This window comes from Melospiza georgiana, chromosome 2, assembly GCF_028018845.1.
Source record: "Melospiza georgiana isolate bMelGeo1 chromosome 2, bMelGeo1.pri, whole genome shotgun sequence".
Lineage (NCBI taxonomy): Eukaryota > Metazoa > Chordata > Aves > Passeriformes > Passerellidae > Melospiza > Melospiza georgiana.
This window is the reverse complement of record NC_080431.1, coordinates 120,952,180-120,967,565: the sequence shown is the minus strand read 5'-3', so window position 1 is coordinate 120,967,565 and position 15,386 is coordinate 120,952,180. Positions and strand designations below refer to the sequence as shown.

At 39.2% G+C, this 15,386-nt stretch overlaps 2 long non-coding RNA genes across 2 annotated transcripts; both read right to left on the bottom strand.

The window, feature by feature from the left end:
• Positions 1-2,059: 2,059 nt before the first annotated feature.
• Positions 2,060-4,106, bottom strand: LOC131080398 (uncharacterized). The gene is made up of 4 exons (XR_009114162.1): positions 3,926-4,106; positions 3,252-3,315; positions 2,506-2,581; positions 2,060-2,383 (listed from the first exon to the last, which is right to left on the bottom strand). It is a non-coding gene; the product is annotated as an uncharacterized LOC131080398 (long non-coding RNA).
• A 6,722-nt stretch (positions 4,107-10,828) lies between these two features.
• Positions 10,829-13,032, bottom strand: LOC131080176 (uncharacterized). The gene is made up of 4 exons (XR_009114144.1): positions 12,963-13,032; positions 12,281-12,344; positions 11,514-11,589; positions 10,829-11,391 (listed from the first exon to the last, which is right to left on the bottom strand). It is a non-coding gene; the product is annotated as an uncharacterized LOC131080176 (long non-coding RNA).
• Between the last annotated feature and the right edge of the window lie 2,354 nt (positions 13,033-15,386).

Below are 15,386 nucleotides of genomic sequence, written 5' to 3'. Positions count from 1 at the left end.
CTACAACTTTTTTCTGGAAACAAAGACATTACCTAAATCCTCTCCCCGTGTCCCAGACAGATGGATATTCAGTTATTAGTTGGCTGGGCAGCAGTTTCTTAAATATAATGATAAACAAGATGTGAACATTTTAGCTACAAGCAAATAGGCAAATCTGAACAAGGTACTGATGGCCAGCCACTGAAGTTATTTTGAAGGAATTTTTTAAACAATAAAATACTGATACCACAAAAATAAAGCAAAAAGCTAACTACTGGCTAAGAAAAAATTAACTTTTGACAGCAACAACATTCTAACCACACAGGCTTTTTCCCGATGTCATACCTTATAACTACCTCTCTTGGGAATTCTCATCATGTATCCCAAAAGGAATAAATACCGTAGAGCGTCCTAAAGCAAAACGTAGCACACATGAGCTCCTCACACTCCCGGGAGGCCAGCACAGCGTGCACTGAGTCTGCAATGAATTCTGCTCAGTGAGGGTCTGCAAACAAAGGTTCAACTGATGAACTGAACTGATTTTAAAGGGAGGTTTTCTAAGCACTGAGGCACAACAAAGAACAAGAAACAACAATTCTTAAAAAAATCTGCAAGTTTTATTTAGCATATATGCGACTGATTTCCACGCTGTTGCTTCTCACTTTGATTCGTCTGTAGTTTCAGGAAGATGACAATGCACACTCTGCCTTCCCTGAGCCCCCCACAGCAGCTGAGCGCTGCTCCGTGTGCTCAGATCATCAGGAACTGGATTACACGTGCCCGGATGGACTGGAACTGCTCTGCTGCAGATTCAGGAGACGATGGCAGAGAGGGGCTGGCCGAGGCGTCGTCCCAATTCCATTTCTGTGTGACGAGAAGCGGTTTGTTCCCAACAGCTGCAACAATCCCCAGCTCCCTTCCGTGGTGAGTACCGATGGCACACAAATGGCAGCCCGAGGAAATCGTGTTCTGGGCTCTAAGTGCTTGGGACAGGGTCTGATTTTTTGTTTTGTACTTGTATGATGATTAGTACAGCAGGGCTCTGATGGATGACATGGCAACACAGAATTAAAAACTCCTCGACAGGATTACATCGACTTCTAGGCAAAGACAAAAGCTTAGGACCCTTCTGAAATCTACTTTTAATCCAAAGCACGGGGATTGTCAGCATGCTGCACCTTCCAGCTTTTCAAAGCAGCTTACCTCTCAAGACCAGGAAACATTGATTTCTACAGAAACAATGGGCAACCCCCAGGCTAATCTCAGCACTACTGTTTAATAGGGGACCTGCCAGCGTGCCAGTCCAGCTTCAAGTGTGCTTTACTTCAGTCTAACATCCCCACACAATTCTTCTCACATCTCCCAACCCTAAAATCTTATTTTCCCCTAAAGCTTCTCTTCATTAGCCATTTCCAAGTAACATGGTATTTTTACAACATTCAAAAATGTCATGCTGGACTGTGCTAGAGAGTAATCTGCAAATATAAGCTTAGCAAAGTTTGAATTGACTTGTCCAGAGAAAAAACCTACAAGTGAACACCTACACCTGCCTACAAAGAGCTAACAAGCCCCCGGCAGCTGCCAGCATCAAAGCACAGCGGATGTTTCTAATACAGGGTAAGGATAACAACATCACCTTCTGTTCTCGCCAGCTTCTTTTCCCTGCAGTCATATTTTGCTTCTTATGATTTTTTTAGTCTCTGTATCTTCTTGGACAGCACCGAGACCGACGACAAGGATACGAGAGTCTTTCCCTGCCATAGGGAGAGAACCAGGAAAACAGTTAAAATAAGAACAGGGCAGTTTGAAATTCATACTTGCAACGAGAAGCAGCGCCTAACTAACAGAACAAAAGTAAACAAAGCACGACACCTCCCTGGGGACAGAAGACTTATAAACACTCCAGGATTTACAATTCTAGCGACCATCCCCTTCAGGACAGCAGCCAAGTGTCCCATGGGGTGGTGCTGCACCAAAGAACCATCTGAGAGTGCCCAAAGAGTGAAATGCACAATATTTTGCAAAGACAAAAAATCTTGCAAAATAACAAACATACAATAGATGTAAACTACAGGGCAAGAGTACAAGTGTTACCTTTGGGAGCTGGAACCATCCAGGTGAGCACCTGATAACTGGATCCTCACCAGAGTTTGAACCCTTCAGGACACAGAAGGGTTTTCCCCAGGAATTTCACAGACGGAGTTTTGATAGAAGCACGCTCGCCGGATCCTCAGAAACGTCGCCCATTCTCCAGGTGTCTGGAGAGAACTGCAAATGGCTCTCACGTAGTTGGAGCTGGTTCTGTAAGGTCTCAGGGTGAATTTCACCAGATGCAACCAAATTGGGCCACTCCCAGTGGGACAGAAGGAACCCAAAGCTTGGGTAAGCAGAGCTGCAGCAAATACTGAGGAAACAAACATAACAGCGTAAAAAATAATAAACCATCCTTTTTTTTTTCTCTTGCTTTTGTTTTTTCTTTTCTTAGTCAGATCAGCATAGCAATTAAAGAGAAGGTGAAAAACTCACCATTACTGAACATTTCATCATCGGTAAGCTGAGCATCCTTAGCACAGAGGACTCCAAAGTTAAAATTCACCGATCCCTGGGAAATAAAACCAAATATTGTATAGTAAACAATCAAACAGCAGACATAAAAATTTGTTTCCTCTCAGGACTTTCAGGTATGTATGTATCTTTGTATTACACATTAGAACATACACTTTATACCATCACCTAATACATAATAATTTACCTTTAAATTTTGATAGTATAGCATGAATTTTTAACTTAAACTGGTGATCTATCATTATTAAGTTGGTGCATAAAGTTATTTCTGCTGTCACGTTCAAAAAAACATTAATTTTTTTTAACTGTAATCAGCAATTGATTTCGAAGTCATCACAAGGTTCACCGGACGGGTCTGTGAGCTAGAAGAAGTTAGGCTTGTACTTCCCTCTTGTTCTTCCAGAACCAATAAATCCTGTCAACAAAACCAGGATCTTTAGCCCGCTGCTGTGAAAGATTCTACAAGGATGATGGTTTGATTTGTGTTTAGAAGTTTTGATTTGAAATGGCCAGTCCAATGGATAAAGACAGTTTAAGTAGTATTACATTACTATTATTATTATTTCTATTATTATTTTTGCTAGTACTACTACTATTATTATCACCTGCTACTGGAAGAAACAAACCAGTAGCACCTATACTTAATTACTTTTATTTCCAGGAAATAATAAAGAAAAAGAACCAAACCAAAAAAAGTCACTTCCTACCTTTTATATCAAGGGATGAAAAATTTCTCTTGGGCTCTTCTCCAATTTATCAAGACTCATAGCACTGAAAGGCAAACAAAACAGTGCTTTATAGAAGGTCAAGTGCACGTTTCAAGGCTGAACCACCAACTGATTGCAGTGACAGCAGTTACAAAATGAATCCTTCCAAGGGCCTCTCTTAAATGGAATGTTCTGTGGAACTGCCATTTCTTTCCCAAAACACTAACTTCCAACACTTCCTAAACTTATTTTGCATTTTAAAAATAGAAATTAGTAAGACTCTGTGTGGAGGTCAGGTTTATTTCCTTCTAATGCACAGAGCTCTGTTCCATCATCCTTCACTTTGGCTCTACACAGAATCATGGTGAGCTTTTTAGGTGGGCTCAATAATCAATTCTATTTCTCTCTTTTCCTAGTTCTCTCTCTTCTTCAATAATTCAAGGCAAGTCAAATGAAAAATGACAAGTTCAGCATCAGAGTCACACTTTTTCCCTTTGTCTGGTCAAGAACAGGCTCTAAATCCACTTATTGCTGCCTTCAACGATTCAGACTTGCAAAACCATTCTTACATGTTTTACAGGTTTATCATAAAACCCACAGAACGCAAGCTCTGAATTACAGGAAAAGGTACACAGGCAAATATCTAAAGGGATCACTTAATTTTAAATACATACCTTGATAGAGAGCGCACTGAGAACCTTTCCGTGGGACTCTAAGGGACGCATGCTTTCTGAGCACCCTGTAAACAAGAAAAGCTACGATCTATTACAGGACATCCCCACTTTTTCTACATATTCAAATAGGATTTTTAATAAAAACAGTTCAGTTACAAAAGAAGGAAGAAAGCCAAGTTAATTTTACTCAGCTGTATTTACTGCCGATTTAGAGAAAAATGCCGGGCCGCGTCGCCCGTTGCGTCACACGCCGCGCCAGCAGCAGGGCCTGCCGGGAGTTGGAGTCTCGGGCTGGCAGCCACTCATGTGCCGCGTCAGCCGTTGCGTCACACGCCGCGCCGGCAGCACGGCCTGCCGGGAGCTGGAGTCTCGGGCTGACAGCCACGGCTCCGTCCCCCGCCACCGGGAGTTGCAGTCCTTCCCGGGCATCAAATGGATCCTTCGCCCCCGGGCAGGGAAGGACCTGAGGCAGCACCGCTCCTCCCGAATGCCCTCTCTTTTTCCCTCCAACTCTTTTTCTTTTTTTAACTCTGTTTTTCACCCCTTTCCCTTCCCTTCCCTTCCCTTCTGCTCTCCTGCTTTCTTTCCTTTCCTTTCCTTTTTTTTTCCCCCCCTTTTTTTTCCCTTTCCCTTTCCCTTTCTTTTTCTTGTATTTCTAATCTTGGTTTTCCTTTCTAGCTTTAGAATAAAAAAGCAGCAGTAGTAACTTTCAGGCTACCTGGGAGTAAAAAAAATCCCAAAACTATAATGACTGAAAGAAAACTATTTATTCCCTGGGAGCCTGAAATTTTCTACTGCTGCACATGACACAGAGCTTTTTATTCCTTCTTATATATAGTTGATATTTTATACTCACTTTATACACCGCCCCCTGCCATCTGCACCGGCGCTGTGCAGGCAGAGCGCTGCGGCGTCGTTCGGTTCTGTTTAAATAAACTCGGCTAAATTAGGCTTGGTTCGGCTTAGGTCTAAAATCGTTTCGGTTCGGCTTTTCGTCTAAATTCGGCTTTTCCGGCTCTTCGGCAGAACTTCGGCCCGGTTGGGCTAAAGTCGGTCATATTCGGCTCTTTGCCTAAATGCGGCCAATGTCGGCTACACTCGGTACCGGTTACACTCGGCTACACTCGGCTCTTCGTCTCAAGTCGGCCGTGTTCGGCTACAGTCGGTTCTTCGTCTCAAGTCGGCTGTGTTCGGCTACACTCGGCTCTTCGTCTCAAGTCGGCTATTTTCGGCTGCACTGGGCTCTTCGGGGAAACTCGGCTGTGTCCGGCCACACTCGGTCTTCGGGGAAACTCGGCTGTGTCCGGCCACGCTCGGCTCTTCGGCTCTTCGGAACAATTCGGCCCGGCTCGGCTCCCTCGGGACGGGAAGGCGGCCGTGAGAGGACCCCGGCACAGCGAGGCGTTTACCCAGATGCCTCTCACAAACCCGCCGAAACACGCCCGCCCGCGGCGCCGCTGAGACCACAGCATGTGTCGGGTACACTTGAAACGCCATAGAAAATACCACCGGGGCCGCGCCGGGGTCGGTATTCCATGCAGGCAGTCCAGTGACACCCACCCGGTCCTCCACTTCCCCGCCCTTTTCGCCGCCCTGCTGAGAAGGTCATTTAAAACTCCGCGACATCCGCGACATCGGCCACTCCCAAGGTGGCGGCCTCTCGGTGCAGGGCTGCAGTACCGCGCTCTGCCCACGAGATGGCAGCACTGCCGCCCGCCCCGGCCGGGGGCGCAGCGCGCCTCGGGGCTGCGGCAGCGAAGGCGGCAAAAAAGAACAGGGGCGACCCCCGCCGAAAACTGCTCTGAAATAAACGCCCCAAAACAACCGGGAAGAGGAAAAATAAACTTCTGCCTCTAATCTAATAGGATAAAACAAAACAAAACCCCAACCATTTCTTTAAAAAACAAAATTAAATATTTTATAAATTTTTTTTTTCATATTCATATTCACATTTCTATTTAATAATGTATATTGATCTACACTGTCCATTTATACATTTGTTTTTATGAATACATTTCTATTCCATATTGCATATATCCCTAAAACTTAAATTTATTTTTATATTTTTATACATATTTTTACATAGTAAGTATATATTTCTGTTAGGATTTTTACTTCTCTAACACTCACAGTACTCAAAATAAAACCCCTGCCTCTACCCCATACATGGCAAATAAAACCCCCTTTCATTTCAACTGTATTTAAATTTTTTTTAAAAATATTTTTCAAATTTATATTTAAAATGTTTACTGATGTATGATCGATTTTGCATTTATATTTAGCGATTTATTTATAAATTTATATTCTATGTTACATGTGTTCCTATTACTTATATTTTTATATACTTTTACTCATATCTTTATATATTTATTATATCTTTCTGTGTTAGGATTTTTACATCTGTAACACATTATTTAAAATAAAACCCCTGCCTCTACCCACATTAAATCCAAAAAGAACCTCAGTCTTCTCAACTGTATTTAAATATTTTTTAAAATTCTATTTTCCAGGTTCATATTCACTTTTACATTTAAAATGTATACTAATGTATACTCTTATTTGTATTCTCCATTCCATCTCTTCCTATTATTTATATTTACTTATATTTTGTGTTTATATATATATTTATATCTTGATTTTATATCTCAATATTTAGAAATATATAACAATATCTACATTCATATTATTTAAAATAAAAACCCTGCCTCTAACCCAATAATAAAAAAGACCCAAACCCTTTCTTTTAAAAAATATTTAAATAGCTTTTATCCTTATGTCTGATTTTTATATTCCTATTTGTATTTATAATAATGTATGTTAATGTCTATTGCTTACTTATACATTTATCTTTAGCAATGTCAAGTTATGAATAAATTTACATTCTATAATACATCTGATGCGAGTAGTTATTTATATATTTTTATACATATTTTTATACATTGATTAAATATTTCTGCGTCAAGATTTTTACTTCTCTAACACTTATAATATTCAAAATAAAACCCCTGCCTCTACTTAAATAAAAGCCAAAACATTCCCTTTCTTTTAAACTATATTTACATATTTTTATATTTATATTCTCGTATAATGTTATTTATATGCTATACTACAACTCTTCATATTACTTACATATATTTATATATAAATTTATATTCATGCTTTAGCAATTTCTCTTTATATATTTATTATATATTCCTATCTTAAGATCCACATTTCTATATTCCTTATATTATTTAAAATAAAACTCCTGCCTCTAACCAAATAAAAACCAAGGACACCCCTTTATTTGAACCAGATTTAAAATGCAGGAAGTAAATTTATTTTTCAAAATTATAGTGATATTTATATGGATATTTTTATTTATTCTATTCATAGATATATATATATTAGAGAGAACCTTCTAATATAATAATAGATATATATTTTCTGTATTGTATATTTCTTTTACTCATATTTATTTAAATTAAATATTTATAGAGATTTGTATTTGTATATATATTTGTATATCTGAATTGATATTTTATTTCTGTCATTTATTTAAAAACCCCAGCCTATAACCTAATAACACCCCCAATTTATTTTAACTCTATTTAAATATTTTTATATTTACAATCTATATTTATTTATCTTTGTGTGTATATATATAAATATAATAGACTATCATTTATCTATGTGATAATATGTTACAATTATATACCATGTATTATAGTTTTATGTATGTATCTGTTATCTATATTTATGTTTACCGCTCTAATTTTAGATTTATTTTTAAATGTATATTTATTTCTATTTTCATCTCTATATTAAACCATAGAAGTTCATTAGCCCGACACACCAGAGCCACAACAATACTGTACCTTTGTCAGCACCGGCACGCAGCACACGCCCATCCCATCGCAGCACAGCAAAACAAAACCTATTTCTGTTACTAATGGAACAAACATCCCACAACGTCATTGAACCCTAATAAAAACTCAAATAAACCTAACTGTAAATAAATTTTAAATCCCACTATAAAGTAGCCCAAAACCTCCGCACATTGTCATCATAAACTTCCTCCTAAACCAATATCTCAAAAAACTCAAAAACAACTCAAAAACAACTCAAAAATGACACAACTGCTAATAAAAACAAACACCCATTAACAATTAAATCAAACCAACTCACTAGACTCAAAACTGCACAGCTGACCCTAAACATTACTAAAAAAAGTCCCCAAAGCTCTACCTTTATGTTAATGCATAAATAATAACCTATCATCTATAAAAGTTATTTGAAAAAATTTAAAAAAATAATTAAAACCATGAAAATAAAAAACCTAAACCATTAAAATACTAAAAAATATCACTACCCAAATTAAAAAACGTATTGCCTATAAAAACCCACCATATAAACGCCCCTGTCCCAAAAAATAAAAAAAACTATCGAACCAGAAAGAAATCAGAACTTAGGAACCCTAAAACCATAGCGTTCAAAAAGTCACACTGCATCCCTTATCATACAGCAACTACAAACAACAGAAAACAATACAAGGAATTCTTAAAAACCACCTTAAAACCACTACATTGAAAAACATTTCAAAAATGAAAAACTGCATTTAACAAAAGCCATCTAATAAATTCACACCCAAAACTCCAGCAGCCCAGCTGGCCCTACCAAAGCTGTATGTTTATACATACAACAAACAAAACCAAAATCCCAGTAATACCCATCAGAAATCTATGAAAGAATCCTACTGAAATTAATCCTGCCTCAAATACAAACCAACCCATCCAGAAAGTGAGCTTCACTCAAAAAACAATTTACACAGAGTTAATAATACCAAGAAATGAAACAACACACCATATACCACCAATGAATATCATAGTGAAGGAAAAAAAAACCACTACATTTTTTCCTTTTTGTTTTTTAAACTAACTTCTTTTATTAGCTAGAACAAAAGCTTTTGCCAGGACTGTAACAACAACAACAACTTCTTTTTCTTCTTCTCCTTCTAAAATGTCCCTTCTCACTCCAAAATTCCTTTCAACTCCTGAGTTTATATCCAAGCAAAAAGCAAAATTCCTGCACTCGTGCGTTCGCTGCTCCTGTCAGATTCTCTGTTTCCCTCCACATCTTCTTACACTTTCAGTCCTCACGCTGTCCCGCCGTGATGAGTCTGACAGAAGAATTGGCACATGTTAACAGAGCATTTCCTTCCCTCCCTCCCTCCCTGTGCTTTCCTCAGCGCATTTCAATCCATCCCAGGCCTGCAGTGATGCACGCTCACCCCAAAGCTCACAGCAAGCATGCAGCTGCTCAGGCTCACTCGGCTCCAGGGCTCTATGCCTTGGATAGCCGAGGAAACTTCTGATGAGCCTCTGTTCCAATACACTGGAATGCAAACTCACCTCCATCTCAGAGCCTCGGCCAGTGACCTCGGCCAGCCCTTCCCTCACTTCCCTGGGGCACAATGACTTGCAGGCACAAGGATGCAAAGCAGGTTTTTGTCTTTTCTCTTGAGTGCCAACAGGTCAAATATGTAGGCTTTGACATATCTAATTACCCTCTCTTTGAACTCTCCCAAGGACACTTTCAAAGAAAAGACAGAAGACTGCTGGTACATCCATATGGGATCAGGAGCAAAGCAGCAAGGATCCGAGGCCAGCGGCGTGGCCGGGCAGTGTCGCATCCCTGCCACCCTGTGACAAGGCACACGGCTGCAGAGCCCCAGAGCCTGCAGGCCCTGCAGCTGCCACACGGATGGACCTGGTTCCCTCCCCGGGTGCCCAGAGGGAAACCTGAGGGCAGGCGTCCACCCCGAGGGGGCACCCGCAGCCCCGGGCAGGCATGGAGTCACCGGCTGCTCTCTGGGGACGAGACCCTCCCTGCAGGCCACACTGCCTCGTCCTCTCCCTCCCTGGGGGACAGGCACCTCCAGGGTCTGTGACCAGCCCCCTTCCGTCAGCATCCAGGGGCTCTGTCAGAGCCAGAGGGCTCAATTCATGGTGAGTACCGATGGCACACAAATGGCAGCCCGAGGAAATCGTGTTCTGGCCTCTAAGTGCTTGGGACAGGGTCTGATTTTTTGTTTTGTACTTGTATGAAGATTAGTACAACAGGGCTCTGATGGATGACATGGCAACACAGAACTAAAAACTCCTCGATAGGATTACATCGACTTCTAGGCAAAGACAAAAGCCTAGGACCCTTCTGAAATCTACTTTTAATCCAAAGCACGGAGATTGTCAGCATGCTGCACCTTCCAGCTTTTCAAAGCAGCTTACCTCTCAAGACCAGGAAACATTGATTTCTACAGAAACAATGGGCAACCCCCAGGCTAATCTCAGCACTACTGTTTAATAGGGGACCTGCCAGCGTGCCAGTCCAGCTTCAAGTGTGCTTTACTTCAGTCTAACATCCCCACACAATTCTTCTCACATCTTCCAACCCTGAAATCTTATTTTCCCCTAAAGCTTCTCTTCATTAGCCATTTCCAAGTAACATGGTATTTTTACAACATTCAAAAATGTCATGCTGGACTGTGCTAGAGAGTAATCTGCAAATATCAGCTTAGCAAAGTTTGAATTGCCTTGTCCAGAGAAAAAACCTACAAGTGAACACCTACACCTGCCTACAAAGAGCTAACAAGCCCCTGGCAGCTGCCAGCATCAAAGCACAGCGGATGTTTCTAATACAGGGTAAGGATAACAATATCACCTTCTGTTCTCTCCAGCTTCTTTTCCCTGCAGTCATATTTTGCTTCTTATGATATTTTAGTCTCTGTATCTTCTTGGACAGCACCGAGACCGACGACAAGGATACGAGAGTCTTTCCCTGCCGGACGGAGAGAACCAGGAAAACAGTTAAAATAGGAACAGGGCAGTTTGAAATTCATACTTGCAACGAGAAGCAGCACCTAACCAACAGAACAAAAGTAAACAAAGCATGACACCTCCCTGGGGACAGAAGACTTATAAACACTCCAGGATTCACAATTCTAGCGACCATCCCCTTCAGGACAGCAGCCAAGTGTCCCATGGGGTGGTGCTGCACCAAAGAACCATCTGAGAGTGCCCAAAGAGTGAAATGCACAATATTTTGCAAAGACAAAAAATCTTGCAAAATAACAAAAATACAATAGATGTAAACTACAGGGCAAGAGTACAAGTGTTACCTTTGGGAGCTGGAACCATCCAGGTGAGCACCTGATAACTGGATCCTCACCAGAGTTTGAACCCTTCAGGACACAGAAGGGTTTTCCCCAGAAATTTCACAGACTGAGTTTTGACAGAAGCACGCTCGCTGGATCCTCAGAAACGTCGCCCATTCTCCAGGTGTCTGGAGAGAACTGCAAATGGCTCTCACGTAGTTGGAGCTGGTTCTGTAAGGTCTCAGGGTGAATTTCACCAGATGCAACCAAATTGGGCAACTCCCAGTGGGACAGAAGGAACCCAAAGCTTGGGTAAGCAGAGCTGCAGCAAATACTGAGGAAACAAACATAACAGCGTAAAAAATAATAAACCATCCTTTTTTTTTTCTCTTGCTTTTGTTTTTTCTTTTCTTAGTCAGATCAGCATAGCAATTAAAGAGAAGGTGAAAAACTCACCATTACTGAACATTTCATCATCGGTAAGCTGAGCATCCTTAGCACAGAGGACTCCAAAGTTAAAATTCACCGATCCCTGGGAAATAAAACCAAATATTGTATAGTAAACAATCAAACAGCAGACATAAAAATTTGTTTCCTCTCAGGACTTTCAGGTATGTATGTATCTTTGCATTACACATTAGAACATACACTTTATACCATCACCTAATACATAATAATTTACCTTTAAATTTTGATAGTATAGCATGAATTTTTAACTTAAACTGGTGATCTATCATTATTAAGTTGGTGCATAAAGTTATTTCTGCTGTCACGTTCAAAAAAACATTAATTTTTTTTAACTGTAATCAGCAATTGATTTCGAAGTCATCACAAGCCCATCAAAATACAAAGCTGGGTTCACCGGACGGGTCTGTGAGCTAGAAGAAGTTAGGCTTGTACTTCCCTCTTGTTCTTCCAGAACCAATAAATCCTGTCAACAAAACCAGGATCTTTAGCCCGCTGCTGTGAAAGATTCTACAAGGATGATGGTTTGATTTGTGTTTAGAAGTTTTGATTTGAAATGGCCAGTCCAATGGATAAAGACAGTTTACGCAGTATTACATTGCTATTATTATTATTTCTATTATGATTTTTACTAGTACTACTACTATTATTATCACCTGCTACTGGAAGAAACAAACCAGTAGTACCTATACTTAATTGCTTTTATTTCCAGAAAATAATAAAGAAAAAGAACCAAACAAAAAAAAGTCACTTCCTACCTTTTATATCAAGGGATGAAAAATTTCTCTTGGGCTCTTCTCCAATTTATCAAGACTCATAGCACTGAAAGGCAAACAAAACAGTGCTTTATAGAAGGCCAAGTGCACGTTTCAAGGCTGAACCACCAACTGATTGCAGTGACAGCACTTACAACATGAATCGTTCCCAGAGCCTCTGTGAAATGGAATGTTCTGTGGAACTGCCGTTTCTTTCCCAAAACACTAACTTCCAACACTTCCTAATCGTATTTTGTATTTTAAAACAAAAGAAGTTAGTGAGACTCTGTGAGGAGGTCAGGTTTAAATTTATCTCCTTCCAAAGCACAGAGCTCTCTTCCATCACCCTTCCCTTTGGCTCTACACTGCATCATGGTGAGCATTTGAGGAGTGCTCAATAATCAATTCTATTTCTCTCTTTTTCTAGTTCTCTCTATTCCTAAATCATTCAAGACAAGTCAAATGAAAAATGACAAGTTCAGCATCAAAGTCACACTTTTTCCCTTTGTCTGGTCAAGAACAGGCTCTAAATCCACTTATTGCTGCCTTCAAGGTTTAAGACTTGCAAAACCATTTTTACATGTTTTACAGGTTTATCATAAAACCCACAGAACGCAAGCTCTGAATTACAGGAAAAGGTACACAGGCAAATATCTAAAGGGATCACTTAATTTTAAATACATACCTTGATAGAGAGCGCACTGAGAACCTTTCCGTGGGACTCTAAGGGACGCATGCTTTCTGAGCACCCTGTAAACAAGAAAAGCTACGATATGCTACAGGACATCCCCACTTTTTCCACATATTCAAATAGGATTTTTAATAAAAACAGTTCAGTTACAAAAGAAGGAAGAAAACCAAGCTAATTTTACTCGGCTGTATTTACTGCCGATTTAGAGAAAAATGCCGGGCCGCGTCGCCCGTTGCGTCACACGCCGCGCCAGCAGCAGGGCCTGCCGGGAGCTGGAGTCTCGGGCTGGCAGCCACTCATGTGCCGCGATAGCCGTTGCGTCACACGCCGCGCCGGCAGCACGGCCTGCCGGGAGTTGGAGTCTCGGGCTGGCAGCCACCGCTCCGTCCCCCGGGAGCCACCGGCAGCTGCAGTCCCTCCCGGGCATCAAACGGCTCCTTCGCCCCCGGGCGGGGAAGGACCTGAGGCAGCACCGCTCCTCCCCAATGCCCTCTCTTTTTCCCTCCAACTCTTTTTACTTTTTTCACTCTGTTTTTCACCACTTCCCTTCCCTTTTCCTTTTCCCTTTCCCTTTCCTTTCCTTTCCCTTCCCCTTTCTTGTATTTCTAATCTTGGTTTTCCTTTCTAGCTTTAGAATAAAAAAGCAGCAGTAGAAACTTTCAGGCTACCCGAGATTAAAAAAAAAATCTGCAAAACGAAAATGATTTAAAGAAAACTATTTATTCCCTGGGAGCCTGAAAGTTTCTACTGCTGCACGTGACACAGAGCTTTTATTCCTTCTTATAGATAGTTATATTTTACATATATTTATAGTTTATATTGATGCATTATATTAATAACTATATTTAATATGCACCTTATTCAAAAATATACGGGAATTTTTTTTTTTATTATTTACCATATCTACTGCTACAACTTATTTTTCCTTATATTTCTAATTTTTATATAAATCTTTAATGTGTTTATGATATATTTCTATACTTATATTTCTACCTTTATATTATTTGTATTTGTAATTTTTACACTAAAACCCCTGCTTTGGCAAACAAAAAACAAAACCATCCATTATTTTAAACTACCTAAATTTTTTATATTTATATTTATCATAATATACAACAAATGATAGATATGTATAGATAGATAGATATATCACATCCATATTTATATCTATTTTATATCCATTTCCTATAATATTTTTAATAAAATATATACAGTATTACTTATATATTGTATCAATTTATGTTATTTTACATTTACAATTAATTAATAATTTTTTATATAGCTGCATATAGTTGCAATACATTTATATATTTGTATTTTTGTTTGGGTTGTATTTACATTTATATTCTCTATTCATATATCTATAAACATACCAATACTCTATTAAAATTAGAATGCCTTATTGTAACATATAATGACTTATGTTACATGTTAAATTTTAAAAATTGACCGAATATATAAAAATAAAATTGGCTCATTCCCATTGCTACACATCTATTTGTTTTGTTTCAATATAATTAGTCATAATTGTACATTTAAAATCCAATTCCTAAATGAAATGACAGAACAAACAGCATCAAATTGCCACCAATATCTTCCAAAAACATCAAGATACCTCCAACAGCCAAACAAGTGTCAGCGAAAAAACAAAGAACACTCTTTTCAATAACAATTCTCATCACGACAGAAAAATGGAACCAAAATAAAAGAAAATCCTCTAGAAACACACACAGCAAATTACAAAAAGTACTAAAAAAAAGTCAAACCAATCTACTCAACTCAAGCCAGTGCCACTCACCCTGAACGACGTTACTAAAAAAAACCAACAAAATTCTACCTCTACACTAACTCAAAGAATAAGCAATCCTCTGTAAAAATAACTTTAAAACCTGAACTAATTAACAAAATAGAAAAACATCTCAACCACTAAAAACTAAGAAATTAACTACTCAAATAAATAAATACTTAAAAAACCCACCATATAAATACCCACGTTCCCAAAATAAACCCTGATAAACAATACTCAAATACATTAAAAGACAACAGCAACAACAACAACCAAAAAAAGAAAATAAAGAAACCAACAACAAGAATAATACCAAAAAAACCAGATAAACTGAAATCTGCAACAAAAAACTTATTCCCAACTGAATAAACCCATAGTGCCTCAAGCTATCAAAATAAAAATACCAACTAGAAACAAACACAAAGACTAAAGACAAACGTAACCATAAACAATGTCCCCCAAATTACCCGTAACCATAAAACATACACTACAATCAAACAAACCAAACAAATAAAAGCCCTGGAAGACGATAAACACACATGCAATTATCGAGATTAAAAACCCGCTGCTATGAACGACAGGACGCTTCCCCAAGCCGCCCAAAACAAACACTACACACTCACGCTAATAAA